The 18,986-nt window shown below is 40.4% G+C and overlaps 1 non-coding gene across 1 annotated transcript; it reads right to left on the bottom strand.

Moving 5' to 3' along the window:
- Nucleotides 1-16,445: 16,445 nt before the first annotated feature.
- Nucleotides 16,446-16,552, bottom strand: LOC112087027. Its single transcript, XR_002899874.1, has one exon. It is a non-coding gene; the product is annotated as a small nucleolar RNA R71 (small nucleolar RNA).
- Nucleotides 16,553-18,986: the final 2,434 nt, after the last annotated feature.

Below are 18,986 nucleotides of genomic sequence, written 5' to 3'. Positions count from 1 at the left end.
TTTTGGGGAGACATAGACAATGATGAAGAAAAATATGAGGGATAAGAAGATTGAAAGATATGTAAGAGGAATAAGAAGAAGTTAAACAAGAAGAAGTAGAAGTAAAAGCCAAAGACGATGAAGAAGAAGGAAAAAACGAGGAAGAAGTAACTCCGAAAGATGAATAAGAGGAAGAAGAGAAAAATGAATTTGATGAAAAAGAGGAAGAAGAAAAATTTGAAGAGGAAGAAGAAAAATGCATTGAAATGGGATAAAGAAGAAGAATACGAGTAAAACCCAGAAAAAAGAAGAAAAAAATCAGGGTAAGAATTGATCAAACACAATGAAAAATAAGAAAAATTCGAAGAAGAAAAAACTGAAAGATAAAGAATATGAAGAAGAATTAAACAAACAACGAAAAAACGAGGAAGAAGACAAATCAGAAGAGAAGGAAGAAGTAGAAATCAAAGACGATGAAGAAGAGAAATAAAAGATAAAGAATAAGAAAACCAAAAGATAAATAAGAGGAAGAAGAAGAAAAGACAAAGACAATCAAAATATATTTTTTTTATATATGATTCTTCTTATTGCTTATACGTATTGTAATTGTCTAAGCTTTTGGCTATAACTGGTCGTTGGTTTTTGTTGTCTTATGGTGCGTAGGTTCTTCCTCTCTTCCCTTGTATATTTTGAACGTGATTATCATGTCATCTCTATGTATGTATTAGAGTATTGATACTTACGATCCACCTACACCGATATTAGATAGTTGGAAGACAATGAAGAAGAATAAAGAAAAGACGATAAAGAAGAACAACCAAAAGATAAAGAGGAGGAAAAAGAAGAAAACAAATAACCATTATGTGAAAATGAAGAATTCGTGTTTGTCTTATTTCAGTTGGTTTGTGGGTTTCATATATTTGGATGTTTAATTTATGGGTTTGTTTTATTTTGATCATATACGTCTCAATTGTTCTAATTCTCTTGATTTACATAATATAAAATTTTATTTTACGATTATAAACCTTTTAGATACCCGCGCAAGATGCAAACAAGATACCTAATTATATTTATTTCCTATCCCTAATTGGTTTAATTAATTTTAAGTTGAAAAGGGTCATGATTGAATAGACTACCAAATTATTTTTAATAACATCAGAAAGATAACTCATAAGAAAATGTAAGAAAACTAAACATTTATCATCATTTTTATGATCTTCAAGTGAATTAATCTGTTTTATTTCTATTGTTTTGTTGGATTCAACAGTAAAAACACCCTTAGCAACAATGAATACAACAACACTGGCAATGAAGAAAGTCATATTACACATCAAAAATCTCATGCGTCTCTACAATCATTCCCACATTTCTTTGGTTTATTTTAAGTCAATGAGGGTATTGTAACATATCTCTAAAAATAAACTTATCAAACTGAATATTAACTAACATATTATATAAAATCAGTTGTAACTGAATATTGATTTACACAGACTTCCAAATTTGGTGGGATTCATCCTTTCTCATGCCACAACTATTTCTGAAGTGAAGGGGTGAAAAGATTAGTCGATATCAAGAAGACTTATGTTGTTGCAGTGAACGATGCAGTGTTGGATGGTTTTACCTTGAAAGAAAAACTGAATATTAGAGAAGAATTGAAACAGAAAAAATTATGTGTTCTTTTGTACTAACTCTGGTATGAAGTACAAAGGATCAATAGATAGGGTATATGCTCACTTATTGTTACTGATGAGAAGAACAACAGTTAATGAATGGTCGGGGATGTACAAAGGTATATCTTATACTTTTCTCTTTTTTATTTTGTTGTTATGGTCTTCTCTTGGAGATATTTTGATCAAGTCGAGCTTGAACATTAGTTTATATTTAGGTGATTTGTTGACCTGCAAAGGAAAACAGCTTTATAAACTGAAGTATTGTTAATATTGTATTAAAAAAACGATAATATAAATATAGTCCAATTTGTCACTAAAGCTTCATTGGACATCTTGAGAGACAATCCATTGAAGGATATGACTATCATCTCAATTACTTTTTTAAGCACAAAGATTTTCTGGGGAAGAAAGGCCTATCTTTTGGAAAGATGTTCAACAACCTTCTTGTCAAGCAAGCTGTAACAGCCCGATTTTTTAAGCCCGACAGGAAGCTCAGCAGCTGGCCCAATCCCCCATTTTTGCTGGTATAAAAGAGAAAAATCAGCCTATTTTCTTCATAAATAACCCTAGCAGCAAAGAGAGATCGATGAACAGCAGCCACCACCACCAATCAACCGCTCCTCGCCGCTGCAGCCACTGCCGAATCATCGCGAACCTTCGTTGCAGCTGCCTGAAGCTTCGCCAAGCCATCCCGAGACTGTGCCGAGCACCAGTGATGATCCCGAATCTTTGCTAGACTTTCCGAGCCACCGTGAGCCAACTCCGACGCATCTCGAGCCGCCGCGAGTCGCCACTGTGCCAAGGAGAAGCCGCCAAAAGCCCTTGCCGTCCTGTCGCTTGATCGATTCCTTTGTCTCGCAATCTCCTTGATTCAGACCTGAAATCTTTCAAGGTGAGGATTAGATCTACGCTTTTAGAACCTTATTTGTTTGTTTTTGGTGTATTGAGTCTAGAATTACTCAGGTTGATTTGTGTTACGGAGTACGGACACAAATATGATGGATGCATTTAGATAGAAACATGATAAGTTGAATTGATTAAGGAAAAAGCATTAGATGAAGCACCAGAATACTTGTTTGTTCACCTCATTAATTTTATAATGAGTGTAAAGTAGCTAAAATAAGGTGAAGGGACACGTTGGTTTGATTATTGTATGATGGGGTCATACCAGGAAGAAAAGATGATCTTCATCGCTTGGTGATTGAGGCGAATCACGTGAAATGTCTTTATGACCAAAGTATTTGCGATGCCTCATAGCATGATGAAGAATTTGCCACAGCTAGTACCATGATGATCCTGTGCGTGTGCTTTGCTTGTGTGATTGTAGAGCACTGCTTGTTGCTTGTTTAGTTTTAGATTTGATATATTAGAAATAAATGGTTAATGTAGTGGAAGTGTGGATTTAGTCCTCACTGAGTAATTCTCCAATTGCTCATCCCAGGTGAGTACGAAGATTACGATCTTGATGGATACGAGGAGGAGTAGTCCAAAGTGGTGTGCTGTTGGGAAGGATTTTTCTTCGCTTTATTTGGATTTCAGTTATTTATTTTAAAGACATTTTCTGCGTTTGCTTCGGTTTTTAATTTAAATTTAAGTTACGGATTTTTAATTGCAAGATATTGAATTTATTTTTGGAATAAGAGTATTATTCATAAATGTGGTTATTTTATTAAATTGATTTAGTAAACCGATTTGAAATCGAAGGTGACAGTCTGGTAGATGATGTGCGTGTGGGTGAGGGTGTCAAGTTTTACCCTTAAAGAAACAATTGAAAGCCGCAAGTGCACAGCTAATCAGTTTTAGTACTTAGGGATCGAATTCACAGAGATGTATGTGCTGGATATTTTTCTACGATTTCTAAGTTTATGTCTAGACTAAATCGGTTTTTAAGGTGTTGGTGTATGTCACGGATCAAACTAGAACTAAAGAAAGCAAATAAACCTATCCTAGAAAGCAAGTAAACAATCGAATGAAAGCAAAATGAAACAAGCATGATTTCAAATGAAAGCAAGTAAAAATGCAGGTCTAAGAGATCAAGTATAAATCGATTAGGGTGTAAACAGTAATTAAAAAAGCTAGGATTTCATGAACTCTACGAGGATCATAATCGGTTTTAACAGCTAAGGCTATAGATTGTGATTATTGGATATCAAAATATCTAGGGTTCTAGAGCTAGAGTACGACAGTATGACTACGTCACTGTCGTGATCGTAACCAACTGTCTCTCGCAACCTTGACCAGTAGGTATCCACAATGGGCCTGGAAGGGAGAAAACGCAGGAGCTTGTATAGGACTCGTCAATACTCACGACTCGCCCATAAGTAGGTTTCCACTCCTATGGCTAAATCGCCCGTTTCATTCTAGGTCGGATAGTTAATGAAAACTTTCGCAACAATAACTATCTAGATCAGAAACAAGGTGATCAATCAAGCATACATGCATTAAGAAGAATAAACGAAAAACAAAAAATAAAATCCCAAATCTAAAAACCTAGATGTCTTATTCGATTGTGAGAGCACCTTTCGAGAATCCTATGCCCAACTCGGGATCTACTCAGACATAGTTGAGGTCGACATCATCATTAGCTTTAATGAAAGCAATCGAAAACAATAAAGAAAAGATATGAAAGAAAGCTTCTCTATTGATGAACTCAAGGTTGATAAATCTTCTCTACAAAATCGCTAAAACGGATAAGAAAAGTTATCTCTCTAAAAAGTATGGAAGAGATTTCTAAAAACGAACTAAATGAAAAGTATTTATAGTCTTTAATACTCCGGGGCATCTAGGGTTTTGGAATTAAGGATGGGAAATGACTTGGGCTTCAGAAATGGGCTTTTAAGTCAGAGATGGCTGGTCGCGGTCGCATGAGGCGTGATCGTGGTGAATGGGTACTTGGCCGCGATCACGTGGCTCTGGCCGTGGTAAATGGCTTGTTGGCCGCGGTCCCGTAGCTTGCTGGCCGTCCTCAAATGTCTCCGGGCAAATAGCATTTGAAAGCTGGTTGAGTCTTCTATTAAGTGTCCAATTTTGGAGATGATCAGACAGTGAGAAGGTCTCCGTCTCTCCTTGAGAGTTATGACGGTCTAAATCTATCCAAAAAAGTATTTTTGTTCCAATTTGCACCTCTTTCTCCAAAATTAACTAAGAAGTCTTTTAAAATCCAAAAAGATAGAAATCGTTTGAAAACCTTTGAAGATGGAGTAAAAACACATGCAAAAGATATTAAAATGATCCATAAAAATAGTCAAAATCCGGTGTTATCATTAGACGGATTGGCCTGTTACAAGGTGGTATCAGAGCACACGTTTGAGTTAAGGAAAAGTAGTTCTAGCATTAACGGTTTTTTTTAAATGGTTTTTTGGTTTTTGAATTTTTGAATTAAAAAAAAACTTAAACTTTTGGGGGAAATTTTCTTAAAAGTTTATAAAACTACCACCTAGAATGTTCTTCTCGTTTATGTGTTGCTTTTTATTTGCAGAATGATCAGTCTTTACGGGACCGGGGATGACTTACTTGCTGATTCTCTTATTATTTTATTTCAGATGCCTCCAAAAGCCAGAAATACTCCAGCCCATGCTGCAATCCCACCAGTGAATCCAGATGTAGTCAATTCCTCGGAGGAAAGTGTGAATAAGGGTGGGAACAATGTGCAATTTCCGGTGGATGGAAATCACAATAGGGCGAACCCTGCTCAGGTTACAGCAGAAGCTCATGCTGTATTGTTGGAACAATTGCGTCGTTACCAGAAGAGGTTTGGTAATTTGCAGAATGAGCCTAACCCACCAGTGAATGTTTAGAAGCACAATGTACTGCCTCCTACGCCTGTGCACCATTAGTTTGTGCCACCTTCAGTGAATTCTCAGCAGCAATTCGTGCCAACACCAGTGAATGTGCGGCAGCCGTATGCACCTCCACCGCCTCTGATGCAGCCTAATGCATTTAGATTAACGTATTACGAGGTAATGAGGCACTTAAAAGACATGAATATGGAATCATCTAGAGGAAAATCTGACCCAGGCACTGCTGACAATTGGAGGAAGAAGCTGGAAAGGAATTTTGAGTCATGATGCCCAGAAGGATATCAAAGGGAGTTAGCAGTTCAGTACCTGTGAGATGATGCGCTGATTTGGTGGGAAGGTGTGGTCGAAGGAGTCCGTAAACGCTATGAGCTGACATGGGATGACCAGATGGAAAGTGCTTTTCAGGATTTGCGCCAAGAGAATCTTAGTGTGGGAGAATACAAAGAGGAATTCAACAAGTTGAGGAAATTCTCCAAAGAGTTTCATATAGGCTGATTTGGTTCTAAGTTCATGAAAGGTTTGAGGTTAGAGCTGAAGAATCGTTATTCGATCAGGAAGTACCCGAGCTTGGAGGAGCTAGTGGAAACTGATAACACTATATTTTGACAACTTTTATCGATTGTTTTCAAATACTTTTGCAATGCTTTTTTATATCCTTTAAGTGTTTTATTATGTTTTCCTAGTATTTGTAGTTTCAAGACTCTTTTCGAGAAACTTAGGAAAAAGCTTAGCAAAATGGATAGAAGACAAGATTTTCAGCTCAGAGTCAAACCGTCAGAAGTTCACCCTCAAATGAAGACCTTATCACCGTCTGATCCAGCTCAAATTTGGAGATCTTAAAGATGGAACAAACAGCTTTCCAGCACAGTTGACATCAAGACAATCCAACGGTTCACTCAAAAGTTACACGAAGAGCACAATGTCCCGTCAACCATCTGGCAAGCAATCATGACCGCGGCCAGCACCTAGTTTACACCGGTCACGTCCCTCCTGAATGCAGAGATTGGTATGTTCGGCCTAGAAGCCCATTTCCAAGCCCAAATCGATTCCTTCATTTGGTGAAACCCTAAGTGATGTGCAGAAATGACTTGAGCACTAGAAATACATGTTTTAGGAACCCTAAGTTGATCTTATGATTGCATTTTTATTTTGTTTTAGAATTTCATTTAAGTTTTTAGAGTTGTTTTAGGTTTAAGGAGATAAAGATATATCTCTTGAACCCTCTTTGTTTCTTTTTCAATATCGATTTCCATTTAGCTTTTCAATTCAATGTTTTTACTTTCTTTAATTATGTTTGAGTAGTTTTATTGTTGGGTTTAAAGGATTTTTGATGGGGGCTACATATGTTTGATTAGGATTTCATTAGCTATTAAAGCCGAATCCTAGAACTTTTTCTTCTAAACTTATTTTTAATGCATGGGAGTAGCGTCATGAACTATAATTTGATTTAGGTTCGTAGTGTTGCAAATTTTTTTATTAGGAGCCAGATCTAGTTTGCGAAGAGCAATTCTACCATAGGAGTGGAAACCTACCTATGGTTAAGATATGAATGTTGATGAGTCTTAAGCAAGATCACATCTTTTCCCTTCCAGGGCCAGAGTGAAGCCTACTGGTCAAGGTTGTGAGAGATAGTTGGTTGTGACCACGACAGTGGCGTAGAGGTACGTTCGTGACTCGAGTTCTAAAAGTTTTAGCTAGGATCTTTTAAATTATTTTTAACAATTTTTTGAATCGTTCATCCTCGGAGATCATTTTCCTGAAAACCCAGTGTCTCGTCTTTATAAGTGTTCGCCTATTTCATTTAAGCTTTTAGTCATTAGGTTATTTTCATTCCAGCCAATTTTTACTTGAGTTTTAGCATTATGTTATTTCCAGTTTTCATTAGATTTGTCTTTTTCCCGTTTAGCTTAGAATTTACGTTTTAGTGACAACCCAAAAATCCTTTAAATTCGACCAGTTCTAAACTTTCTTACTTCATATTTCTTTCAAAGACTTTTTGCAAGAAAAGATACTTGAGAGGTCTAGTAGATGTGATTGTTGATTAGGAAAAAGGAAGCTTATGACTTTTATTGATGAAGCACTCGGTGGGACACGACCGCCAACCTAATCTATAACAGGTTTGCCTTTTCCAGGAAGACCGTCCATGACGTAGTTAATTTTGTCCTCATGATCAAATCGTGTGACCAGACCCTGAATGTATAGATCAATGGTCTTGTTCTCATTTTTTTCAGATTCCGAGTTGTGTGTAAAGTTGTTGCTGTGACCCCAATTTGGCTTGGTGTACGTTGAGGCTAATCTGCCTCAGACTTCAGAGGATGTCTTTGCACTGGAGAATAACGACTGAAGCAGAGAGAAAATCGCTCTAATGAGGGTGCTGTAAATGAAGCGATCCTGCCGTTTCCATAGAGTGTACACCGGATTAGCAATTATCTGGTCACTGTCAGTGAGAGTAGGAGGTGGAGGAATGGTGGAGGAACAGTGGGTCCATCGATATGTTCTGCAAGGTCATGATCATCTAGGAGGGCATGAATTTGGAGGCCCCATATGAGGTAGTTAGAAGCAGTGAGTTTAGTAATGTTGGAAATGTTGATGGTAAGCAGTGTTTAATTGTTTGCGTTGATTATGTCGGTAACAATTGCAGGGGAGATATTTTCAGAAGTACTCATGATGAGTCTTTAGGTGAGGGGGTAGAAAAGAATAGAAGAAACATTTGTAGGTTTTTTACAGATCGATGGCTCTGCTATCATGTAAGTGTATATTCAAGTGATGATAATTACAATACATGATGAACAAATATATATAGAAAAAGAGCCGGGTATTACACAGCTAATTAATGAGAATATATTTGTTAACATAAATAGATCTGTGATTATATCAATCAGTGATCTGATTGATCTCCACTAGAGAAAACAATCCCACCACCAGTTTTTAAAGGAGCTCTCTGTGATTTTTTATATTGTAACCATCTATCTAACCTTATACAAGACCAAATTCAAAGATACTGATTAGAGCAGGTGAAGAGAGAGAGGGGGTTGATCACTTTTATGGTGTGGTTTCGGCTCAGGGAAATCGTGTTCAAAAATCAAGCAGGACTTTTTGGCATGAATGTTTAGGACACCCGTCTGCGAAGATTTTATCAAATTTTTTATCTACTCTACAGGATTTTACTTCTCCTAATAGTACTAGCAATGATTTTTGCAAAGTTTGTATCCAAGCAAGTTTTTTCTTAAAGCATTAATAAAGCAGCTGAATGTTTTTCTTTGATACATTGCAATGTTTGGGACCCTATAACTTGCTTCTTCATGTGGAGCATACTATTTTCTTACCATAGTTGATGATCACTCATGTGCTGCATGGACTTATATCCTTCTTGCAATAAAGTCACTACACATCTTAAGTATTTTTTAGCGATGGCAAAACAACAATTTGGAAAGAATGTTCAAATCATCTGGAATAACAATGGAAGCGAGTTTGTTTCTCTCCGTGTTTTCTTTAAAGATCATGGCATCCAACATCGAACGTCATGGACAAGTGGAGCGCACGCATCATCATATTCTCAACATGGTGAGGTCGCTTCTCTTCCAAGCTAATCTACATGTTAAGTGTTGGGGTGAAAGTGTTCTTACTTCTGCTTATCTGATTAGCTATAATCCTACTCCTTTGCTGGCTGGTCGTATTCCTTATGAAATCCTTTACACATCACCTCCATCTTATGATCACCTCCGAGTATTTGGTTCCTTATGTTTTGCTAAATGACACTCAGCTGATCGCGATAAATTCAAAGAAAGAGGACGAAAATGCATCTTTCTAGACTATCCTCACAATAAAAAAGGCTGGCATGATTATGATGTTGAACGCCAAGACTTTGTTGTCTCATGTGATATCATTTTTGAAGAAACCATTTTCCCTTACTTGGAAGACATCAACTATGTGTCTGATCCTCCTGTTGTTGTCCCGCCACTAGCTCTCCCTGCTGGTGATGAAGTTACTAAAGTTAGTGTTTCTCCGATCATTGAAACTAGGGGGAGTTCTTCAGTCGAAGCCTCTTTTCTGACTTCGTCTGTATCCCCACCTTCTGCTGAACAAGAAGAAAATCCTCTCGCTTCACCTATGGCTGACTTGCCTACGTTTGATCTCCGTACAGAACCGCTTGGACGCGGTCACAGAAAGCGTCACCAGTCTCTTCTTCTTGATCCTTACCATCTGTATTGAACACACTGTGATAAAACCCTCGTCTCTCTCAAACCTGATTTATCAGTATCTTCAGCTATGTGTTTTTATCCTATAACACATTATGTCTCCATTGACAAATTTGGTTTTTCCCATCAACGTTTTCTTGCAGCTATGACCATGGTTGATGAACCGATCAATGCCTTAGAACTTAATGAGACATGGATGCTTGAACGTTTACCACCAGGCGTCAAGGCACTTGGTTCCAAATGGGTTTATCATCTAAAATTTAAGTTCGAATAGACACTTGAACGTTACAAGGCATGGTTGGTGGCATTTAAAAATCATCAACAAGAGGGTGTCGATTTTTCTGAAACTTTTGCATCCTCTATGAGTGCATCATTCTCTGCCCCAGATCAGTATAGACGTCTCGTTGGCTGATAACAAGGTTTTTCAGGCCTTTGAAGGGTTATCAATCCCCTGTCATTGTAGAATGAAGAGGTATCAATCCATGCTTGTGGTTCAGACACTAGTTTATGATGCTATGCTTCTTAATTCAAGTCAAATAGGTAGCGGTTATGGTTTCTAAACTAATTGCAAACAAGATGAGAAAACAAGATCTAAACTAAAGCAAGATGCAAACAAGTTAATAAGATAAGCAAGATAAGCAGTTGATGATATAAAATGATGATGCAAAGGTCTTAGACAGGATAATGAACTAGGGTGCTTCTATACTAAACTTGCGAGTTAATGAACAAATAATCAAGCAAATTCATTTAACATGAACTCATTTACAAGATAAGCCTCACATGAAGGCATTACACTTCTATGCTAATCCTTTTTTATACCAAAATCCCTTTTGAGAAGCATGAATCAGCAAACATTACGAATCAGTTCAATAAGTCATTTAAGAGAAACAAACTATCATTATCATGATGAAAGAATCTTAAACCTCTAACAAACTTGGTTCAGGTATTTCAACAAACACTTTTCAGGCGTGAAAGTACCTCAGATCTAGACCACATGTGATGTTCAAGGATCTAGCATAGAGATCGGTTTGTTAGAGAATGAATGATGAAGATCTAGAACCTAAACTCGCTAATCTAGCATTTCAGCTCCCTAATCTACCTATCTAAGACCTTATAATGAAACTACTCACTAATCATGAGCACACTTAATCGTTTGCAAGAAGTGATTCTAGACATGATTAGAAGCTTGATTTGATGAAAAGAAATGAAGAGAACAAGACTTGACTGATGCAAAAACGAGATATCTGATTAAACAGACAAGTTTTCACAAAAGAGGCAAGTTCTCAAGGATAAGTCCCTAAAACTATTTATAGTGAAGCTAAGTGATGGGGGTCAGCCCGGAACAAACCGGGTACTGACCCGGTCTTCTTTGGAAAATGGGTGAGCTCCTCGGTGTGTGAAGATACTACGCCGAGGTGCTGATGTCGAGGGCCTGATCCAAACTCAAGATGAAATGAAGAACTCATCAAGAACATGTGTGAACCCTAGTCTTTGATCCATCTTCACGTGCAACCGTTAAATGAGCTTTGTTCTTGATCTGGGTTTGTGACAAGGGATCTCGGTGTAGACATACCGAGGAGTTAGGTAGAGGCCTTGATGCTTTCATTCGGTAACATAACACCCTGCTGTAGACAAGCTGTGGAGCTTGCTCGAGGTTTTAAGCATTTTGTCTCGGAAAGAAATCACCTCGGTGTTAGCACACCGAGGGGCTTTGGTAGAGGGGGTCAGGAAGAGAGAGAGTCTAATGTGCTATCTTGAGGTATTGATGCCGAGGTTCAGGTTTTAAACAAATAGCTTTGGAAACAGGCCTCGGTGAGTGACAATGCCGAGGGCACAACACCGAGGCTTTGCTAAACACTTAGCACCAATCGCAACTCTTAGAACCCTGTATTGACCCGCTTATCTTCTGCTCCTTGTAACTTTCAGCTCGTAACTCTAAATGATTTGAAAATAGCTCCATAAGAAAGATCACTCATCCAGCTCAAACTTTGGTGAAGGACCCATCGGTACTTGGGGAATGGAAGGTCTCCCGGAGGGTTCATCTTTACAGTGCCTTGACACGATCAGAAAGGGGCTTCTAGACAAATGTACTCCGGAAACGTTATATCCTTGCTCATAGACCCAAATCAGATGATCTCAAACGTTCTGGAAAGTTGATTCAAATATCTTGAATCTTGATGAAGGCCCAATAAACTGAATCGGTCTGGAAGGGCATCGTCCTATGCAATCTTCGTAGCTCATCAGATGGGTCTAAAACGGTGGCGAGCTCTGCTCGTAGCTCCAAATCCAATGATTCCACCTATTCTGGAACCGTGACGTGATCCTCTCCAACTTTTCTGTAGACCCCGATAGCTGAATCGGATTGGAAGCTTCCCCGGATTGGCGATCTTTTACTCATATCGGCACAAACAGGTTTTAGCCGAGACTCACATACCGCGGTTAAGGAAATAGCCAAGAAATGCTACCTGCGGTTACGTTTGTAGCCGATAAAAATCCTTCCTGCTTGGCGTAAGCTTTTACCCGACAGAGATTTCGTCCGATAGAATTTTAGCCGATGCGCCTCAGGTCTGGTACATTATTTAGCCGATAAAAATCACCCGACAGCGTATTTAGCCGAGAGAACACTTCTATCAGTACATGATCTTGCCGATAAACTCCTTTAGGCCATTTTCACCATTTCCAACCCATTTCTCCACCATTTCAACTTCTGGTCACACCTCTCAAGCTCCAAACAGTTTCAAAAGTACCTGATAAAGACTCCAAACCATGCAAAGACTCATTGGGACCTAATGCAACCCTTAAGTCCTAAAACAATGCCTAAGGACCCAATATGCATGAGATATGACATGATTTGGACCTAGAAATGCAAGCTATATGATGCAATTTATGAACATATCAACTCCCCCACACTTGTCTTTTGCTTGTCCTCAAGCAAAAAGATCAAATAAGAGAGAGAGGTTGAATGCATTGGGAGTTCATATTTCCTATATGAAGAGAGAAGCAATCACAAATAGATTCAGATTCCAAGTTGCCAATTCCACATGCAATGCAAGACTCTACTTTGATGCTCAACATTCAACAATGATCTCCAGAACTTCTCTTATCCCTCAACTCTTTAGCGCTTTACCATGTGAATCTAGTGATGCAAGTTCAAGCAAGTTATGTTTGGCTAAGGATGAGGCTATGAGACTAAAATGATCTCATTCAGATGCACAAGCAAGGTTCAATGCAATCAAGGATCTCTCAATGAACGATCAAAGCTTTGGCAGAATGCTAATGGTAAAGAGCGACCGATGCATACAAGAGCAAGACTCAACTCACTCCCCTTACTTAAAGACACCTCTAGCTCACACTCTCTCAATGAACCTCACAACTCTCTTCTCACTCATTTTCTTCTCTCAAAAAGGGGTTTTCTTTTCTTTTAGACACTCGGCTTGGGATCTTCTCTTTACACACAGCTCTTTTTCACAACTTGGGCTATCTAACCTCTCATTTTCTCTTTTAGACACATGAGCCATGTTGGCTTTTTTTCTTTTTTTTTTCTTTTCCTTTCATTCACAGGTTATATACCTTCTTTTAGACACTTAGAGCTCTCTTTTTGTTTTTTTTTCAAAACACAAGACCCAAGACCGATTTCTTTTCTTTTCAAACCCTCACTTCTTGATATGTCTATATTTTACATCATTTAGATTGCATTATAGAGTCCTCATCATGTGTTTTCTCATGTAAATTGAGTCTTTAGGCGTCAAAATAGGACTTAGGGCTTGCATTAGGTCCCAAAGAGTTTTGCATGTTTTGAAGTCTTTATCAGGAGCTTTGGAGACCAATTGGAGCCTAAGAAGAGGAACAGAAAAGAAAACGGTGAAGAAAAGGGTAAAAAATGGTGAAAACCGCTTGGAGGAATTTCTCGGCCAAATCTCGTACCGGCTGGTCGGAAACCTCGGCCAAAATGTTTACCGGATGCTCATTACCGGCCAAAAACCTTACCGATCGGCCAGAATCGAGTATCGAGTGCAAAAATACCACGGGACAAGTTTTTGACCGAGGCAAGGATTTTTACGACCAAAAAGCTTACCGCGGTACACAGCCCTCGACCATTTTCCTTACCGCGGGAAGGTTTTTACGACCAAAAGTTGTCCTTGCCCGCGCAATTCAGAGATCAGCAATCCGGGGAACCTTCCGGTCCGAATCAGTTGGCGAGGTCTTCACCAAAGTTGGAGATAATCAAGCAAAGATTCCAGAACAGTTGGAATCATCCAATTCAGACCAGTGGAGAAATTATATGGCTTCCGGAGCATACACCAGCATTGCGCGTACCCGAGAACTGAACGGCGAACTTCAAAGATCATGGCGGACGGAGCTCCTCCTGTCCGAACCAGCTTACCCGGTCTTCACCAAAGTTCGCGCTTATTGAGTCATCTTGACTGTGGAACTGGTTCCAGAGCAATTGGAGTCGTGTGCTGAAAGTTACTGCTTCCGGAAGGTGACATGGTCGATACAAGCCTAAATGAGTTGCGATACGCGCTAAATGTTTTCACAAGCCTCGGTATCTTTACCTTGGCATCACTCAAGTCGAGGCTCATATCTTGGAAGTATTCTGGACTAGACCTCGTACCAAAGCCTTGGCATGATTAGATCGAGGCATGCATACGTAAGAACTGAAGCTGGAAACGACTAAGTGTTGAAAGTACACCTCGGTGTAATGACCTCGGCGTGCATGCCGGACTGTGTTCTCCCAAGCACCTCGACATCATGACCCCTCGACATTTTATCCCAAGGTCCCTTGTCACGAACCCAGAATCAAGAACAGAATGGCTCAAGAACACACACGTGGGGATGGATCAAAGACTAGGGTTCATGCATGTTCTTGACGTGTTCTTCACGAGATCTTCATCTGGATCCTGACTCACGTGCACACCTCGTTGTAATGACCTCGGCTTCACTTTTCGACATACCGTGGCACTCACCCATCAACCCAAGGAAGCGGTTCAGTACCCGGTTTGTTCCGGGCTGACCCGCAACACTTTCCCTTTGCTATAAATACATTTTAGGACCAAAAACCTAATCATCTTATCTTTTATCTCCATTTACGTTTAAGAACTTGCCTCTTTTGTGAAACCAGATTAATCTAATCCGATATCTCGTTTTTGCATCTGAATCTTGTTCTTTCTTTATTCTTCTTTTATTATCAGCATTAAACTCCTAATCATGACCAGCTACACGTCTTGCAAAGGACTTAGTGAGCTCATTATGATCAGTGAGTAGTCGTTTAAGCGGCTTTAGATAAGTAGATAAGGGTGCTTTCAAGATAGATTAGTGGTTTAGGTGTCTAGTCTTGCATGTTTCATTCTTTAACCGACGAGATCTCTAGGCTGGATCCAAGCATATCACTTGAGGTTCAGATCTGAGGCATATCTCACATCAAAAGTGTTTGTAGAAATGTCTGAACCACTCGGTTAAAGGTTTAAGAGTCTTTCATCGCGAGAGTGATAGTTTGTTCTCTTAAATGACATATTTGAACTGAATCTTATTGCTGATTGATTCGTGCTTCTCAAAAGACATATTGGTATGAAGGAGGATCAGTTTAGATGTTTAATACTTTCATGAGAAGATTAACATGCCTTGAGTTCAAAGTTAAATGAAATCGCTTGACAAAATAATTCATTAACCCATTAGTTTAGCTTGGAAGCACCCGAGTCGATTATCTTGTCTAGAGTCTCTTCCCTTATCGCATATTATCATCATCTGAATCACCTGTTTGTTGTTTGCATCTTGATTAGTTTAAATCTCTGCTTTTATTTAATTTCATTGCTTATTTGCCTGTTAATCATCGTCACCAAACTTTTATCTTCTTGTCTTGACTTAAGTGAACAAATGACATAGGCTAGTGTCTCGTTTACAAGCTTGGTTTGACATCCCTTATACTACTTTTACAAGGGGATTGATAACCCTTCTAAGAGCCTCAAAACTCTTAGTTATCAATTGGCACCGTTGCCAACTTGTAAGAGCATTATTCTCTTGTTTGTTCTTAAGATCAAGACTTTACTTTCTTTTGTTTTACTAACTCTTTTGCAAGTTCTTGTTTTGTTTTCAGGTGCATGAATACCAGGTCTCGGAGCACAGGATCGCTTTTCCCATATGACGATAACATCGACAGATTAGAAAGGCGAGCTCGCGAGAGAGAACGGCACTTTGACAGACTTGGAATGGCAGAACAACAGCGAATGGAGCAACAGGCTCAGGCGGCCGAGCACCAGGCTCAGGCTAATCAGGCGCAGGCAGGAAGAAATGAACAACAAGCCTATGTTAATCAGCAACAGGCTCAAAGAAACGAACGGCTTGCTCAGCAAAACCAACACCAAGCGAACAGAAATGAGCAACAAGCCCATCATGTTCATCCGCCACCGCCACAAGTTCAGAGACAACATCCTCCAATCTGTGTTGGAGAGGATGACCGAGCTAATGCGCACCAATACCGAGCTGGGATTCAAGCTCCACCAGTCCAAAACAACAACTTTGAAGTTAAAGCTTCCCTGCTCAATATGGTGCAAAACTCCCAGTTCCACGGTCTGGCTGGAGAAGACCCTCTCGAGCATCTAGATCAATTTGATCGGGTTTGCGACTTAACCAAGATAAATGGCGTCTCCGAAGATAGCTTCAAGCTACGCTTGTTCCCTTTCAGCCTCGGTGATAAAGCTCACCAGTGGGAAAAGAACCTCCCGAGGGGTTCTATACAAACCTGGGAGCAGTGTAAACTGGCGTTTTTATCAAAGTTCTTTTCCACATCACGCACGGCTAAGCTCAGGAATCAGATCTCAAGTTTCACGCAGCACATCAACGAGAGCTTTAGTGAGGCTTGGGAACGGTTTAGGAGCTATACTAACCAATGCTCACACCACGGCTTCTCAAAGGCATCCCTCTTGAGTACTTTATACCGAGGTGCACTCCCCAAGATCAGAAACCAACTCGACACAGCTTCAAATGGAAATTTTCTTGGGAAAGAGATCAATGCGGCAATGGAACTAGTCGAGAACCTAGCCATGTCCAATGACACGTATGGAGAGGACTTTGATAGAGCAAACCGTACAGAGGGATCTAGTGATGAACAGCGTATGAAAAAGGATATAAGAGAGCTTCAGAGCAAGCTTGACAAGGTTTTGATGGCAACTCAAAAGCCAATACACTTTGTAGGCGAGTTTGATGAGCAAGGGCCAAGTTTTGACAATGTTAATGAAGATGGTCTAACTCAGGAGGAGCTGAAATACATAGGGAATCAGCAGAGGTATCAGCGGTTTAACAACCACGGCAATAACCCCAACCTCTCTTATCGAAACCCGAATGTAGCTAACCCTCAAGACCAAGTGTACCCTGCTCAACAACACCAAAGCTATGCTCCAAAAACCCCTTTTCCGAATAACTTCCAGCCCAAGCAACAGTTCAGTGGGCAGCAGCACGGCTACACTCAGCACAATCAAGCAGCTCAGGGTAACAACTTCAACAACCAACCGCAACAACACAAGTTTCCACCAGGGTTCAATCCGCAGCCGATGGGTAATCAACAACAGATTCAGGGAACGGGTCAGAATCAGATGGGGAACGATGTCTGTGGGATATTACAGCAACTGTTACAGGGCCAGCAAAGGGTTGAGAGCCAGCACGCGACAATGCAGCAAGATATCAGGGAGCTTAAGAAAAATCAGACATCTACATCATCAAGAGGCCCAGCTTTACCAGGTAAACCGGAGCCGAACCCTAAAGAGTATGTGAACGCCATCACGTTGAGGAGTGGTAAAGAATTACAAACTCCAACGCCTAAGACAAAGCTCGTTGAGGCCAATGAGCAACGACAGGGGGAGGCAGCCTCGGATGATGCGCATAAAGAAGAGGTCTTAGAGAAGGAACCGATCAAGGACAAAGGAAAAGAGGTGGAAAAGACAACCGAGCTTGAGAAGCCCTATGTTCCACCACCACCTTATCAACCCAAGATACCGTTCCCAGGGCGTTTCAAAAAGAAAATCTTAGACAAAGCCAAGGCGGTCTTTGAGAAACACTTGGAGAACACGCAACTCACCTTACCCATTATAGATGCTTTCTTAGCTATACCCCAGCTTGGGAAGTTTCTAAAGGACGCGATCCTCAACAAGACAAAGGAGCTCCAGGGTATGGTGATACTGAGTCATGAGTGCAGCGCAATAATACAAAGGAGATCTATACCAAGGAAGCTATCCAATCCGGGCAGCTTTACTTTGTCGTGTGCTTTAGGTCACCTGAAGTTCTCAAACTGTTTATGTGACCTTGGAGCTTCTGTGAGCTTAATGCCTTACACGGTGGCCAAGAGATTGGGATACAAAAGCTAAAAGCCAGCCAAGATCTCTCTTGTATTAGCTGATAGATCGGTTAGATTACCGGTGGGGTTGCTTGAGGATCTACCTTTGAGGATCGGTGAGATAGAAATCCCCTCGGACTTCATAGTTCTTGAGATGGACGAGGAACCATTAGACCCTATCATCTTGGGCCGACCGTTCTTGGCGACCGCAGGAGCCATAATAGATGTGAGAGGAGGAATGATTGAACTACACATCGGTTCCGAGACTATGAAGTTCAATGTGAAGGAGATGATGAAGAAACCGACCATTGGAGGTCAGGTTTTCTATGTGGAGGTAATGGAGGAGCTAGCTGATGAGCTCCTTGAAGAGTTGAATGCAGAGGATCCGTTACAAGTGGTCTTAACACGGGAACAAAGCGAGCACGGGTACTTGAGCGAGGAAAGCGAGGTGTACAAGCTCCTTTTGGACCAACCGAAGGAGCTTGGAGCTGAGGCGAGGTTTTTCGAGCTCAGGAAGAGTGGCCTCGACATTTCAGACAACGAGGGATCCACGGGAACAGAGGAGACACCTCGGGATATCATGGCCGTGACAGTTTGTGCCGAGGCCGATGGTATACCGCGTGAGAACAAGGAAAAGGCCGAGGAAGCTGTTCCGGGCCAATGCAGCTTTGATGCCGATTGGAATGAGGCAGACGCACCCCCTGTTGAGCTCAAGCCTCTACCAACAGGGCTCAGGTATGCGTTCTTAGGTCTAAACTCTACTTTCCCTGTGATCATAAACGATAACTTGCTTGAGCATGAGGAACGTGCATTACTTAGTGAAATAAGGAAATTCAGGAGAGCCATAGGGTATTCCTTGGCTGATATTAGAGGGATCTCTCCTGATATATGCACCCATAGGATCCACCTGGAGGACCAAGCCATGTCTTCTATTGAGCACCAACGTCGACTTAACCCGAACCTCAAAGAGGTGGTTAAGAAGGAGATACTAAAGCTCCTTGAGGCAGGGATA

The sequence above is a fragment of the Eutrema salsugineum genome, unplaced genomic scaffold (assembly GCF_000478725.1).
Source record: "Eutrema salsugineum unplaced genomic scaffold, Eutsalg1_0 scaffold_2, whole genome shotgun sequence".
NCBI lineage: Eukaryota > Viridiplantae > Streptophyta > Magnoliopsida > Brassicales > Brassicaceae > Eutrema > Eutrema salsugineum.
The sequence above is the reverse complement of the archived record's forward strand: the minus strand, read 5'-3'. Positions and strand labels throughout refer to the sequence as shown.